This window comes from Rhinopithecus bieti, unplaced genomic scaffold (assembly GCF_001698545.2).
Source record: "Rhinopithecus bieti isolate Rb0 unplaced genomic scaffold, ASM169854v2 scaffold_4129, whole genome shotgun sequence".
Classification (NCBI taxonomy): Eukaryota; Metazoa; Chordata; class Mammalia; order Primates; family Cercopithecidae; genus Rhinopithecus; species Rhinopithecus bieti.
Window position 1 is genome coordinate 1,065,805 of NW_016804391.1, and position 2,347 is coordinate 1,068,151.

Consider the following 2,347-nt stretch of genomic DNA (forward strand, 5'->3'; position numbering starts at 1 on the left):
TTTTTTTTTTTTTTTGAGACGGAGTCTCGCTCTGTGGCCCGGGCTGGAATGCAGTGGCCGGATCTCAGCTCACTGCAAGCTCCGCCTCCCAGTTTCACGCCATTCTCCTGCCTCAGCCTCCCGAGTAGCTGGGACTACAGGCGCCCGCCACCTCGCCCGGCTAGTTTTTTGTATTTTTTAGTAGAGACGGGGTTTCACCATGTTAGCCAGGATGGTCTCGATCTCCTGACCTCGTGATCCGCCCGCCTTGGCCTCCCAAAGTGCTGGGATCACAGGCTTGAGCCACCGCACCCGGCCAAAAATTTTTTTTCACATATACACTGATTGGATCCTCATAATAATACCAGAAGAGAAAATGGGCATCACACATTATACACAGAACTACCCCACTGTCACTTAACCCTAATAAAACTCTTAGAATAATCTCATTCCTCTCTTTGTTCCTATTTTTGTGACAAGAAGTCCAGGACTACTGGATATCCCTCATGTTTGGCTAAACATGCAGTCCTATTCTGCAACATTTCACATGTTACCATACCACAGTGGCCTTCCTAGACCACTGTGTATAAAACCACCCCTGTAGTTTCCTTTCCTGCTTTATTTTTCTGTAAAACATGATCACTATAAAACATTGTATACTACATATTTCACTGTTTATATTTATTTATTTATTTTATTTTATTTTCTTGAGACAGAGTCTTGCTCAGTCGCCCAGTCTGGAGTGCAGTGGCGCGATCTCGGCTCACTGCAAGCTCCGCCTCCCGGGTTCCCGCCATTCTCCTGCCTCAGCCTCCCAAGTAGCTGGGACTACAGGCGCCTGACGCCACGCCCGGCTAATTTCTTTCTGCATTTTTAGTAGAGACGGGGTTTCACCGTGTTAGCCAGGATGGTCTCGATCTCCTGACCTCGTGATCCGCTCGCCTCGGCCTCCCTAAGTGCTGGGATTATAGGCGTGAGCCACTGCGCCCGGCCTATATTTATTTTTACAATTTATATTTTATATATTATATATATATGTTTTCTGGAATATCATCTGAACTTCCCCATGAAAACGTAAGCTCCATGAGGGCAGGGATTTTAGTCTTTTGTAATTGCTATATTCTTAGCAATTGAGGTCAGGAATTGTCTGACAGTTAGGAGGCACTTAACAAATACTTGTTAAATGAATGTCTGGTTTGATACCAGTGAGAAGCAGAGAGCATATGACTCACCTAAAGTCTCCTTTGGCAACTACAGGTAAAACCCTCTCATTTATCATGTAAAGAAAATGGGAGCATGTGATTGGAAAGATAATCACTTGAAAAGACAGAGGCTCTTATCACTTTGGGCTAGGGGACGTCTGTGTGTCTGGAAGGAGTTGGGAGATTGAAACAGTCTTATTCAACCCCATTCAATCCCAGTCTCACTCTGACCCAGAAGTCCTAGTGTACTTTTCTTCCCCATTCACTTACTAATCCACAGGCCAGAGCTTGCTCAGGTAACAGGAAAGCAGCAAAGTCTTTCAACAGCTGAGGCCAGTCTTGGAGCAGAATTTGCAGGCTTTTGTAGAGATCTACAGCCGTCTGTCTCTGGGTACTTGACTCAAATTCATAGATGACTTGAAGGAAGTCTTCATACTTGCCAGGGATATGTTGTAGGGCTTCTCGTACCTACACAGGAAGACTTTCAATCATCAACACCCTTTATTTGGGCCACAACAAGCAATAAGGGTACAAGGGAGAAGGCAGGGTTATGGTTAGAGAGCTCCAAGAATTATCCATCAGAGGCTGCACCTCCAACAGATCTTAACATCTGACTGTTAATGGAAGACACAGAGCAATAGGCAAGGTAAAGATCTTTTTCTGGGAGTGAGCAAGTGAGAAACCATTTTCCAAGTTCCACAGCTCTACCCACAAAACCAAGTAATGCTTTTCTCTGGGTTGCAGCCCTAACCTTTCCTTACTGATTACATCCCCATAATGAAATAGGTAACATGTGTTTGTACATGTATTTCAGCATGGGCGTAACCTGAGAGTAAATAATACCTAAGTTAGGAATATCAGTAAAACATTAGGAGATAAGAAAAAGCTATGACTATCATTGCCAGTATTCTGCTTTCCAGGGGGATAAAGGAACCAGGTGGTTACCAACAGAAGAATATAGTTCTCCAGGACACTACCAAGAAGAGGTTGGCTTATGTCTTTTTTTTTTTTTTTTGAGACAGGGTCTCATTCTGTTGCCCAGGCTGGAGTGTACTGATGCAATTATGGCTCACTGCAGCCTCAACCACCTGGGCCCAAGTCATCCTTCCACCTCAGCCTCCCAAAGTAGCTAGGACCACAGGCATATACCACCATGCTTAGTTGAC

General features: G+C 44.7%; 1 protein-coding gene across 1 annotated transcript in view; it reads right to left on the reverse strand.

Annotated features, from left to right (window-relative positions):
- Positions 1 to 1,662, reverse strand: part of LOC108526851 (GON-4-like protein) — an 11,925-nt gene extending 10,263 nt beyond the window's left edge. Inside the window, exon 1 of the mRNA XM_017867823.1 lies at positions 1,452 to 1,662. The gene's annotated coding sequence lies outside the window, so the exon portion shown is untranslated. The remainder of the gene's footprint in view (positions 1 to 1,451) is intronic.
- Positions 1,663 to 2,347: the final 685 nt, after the last annotated feature.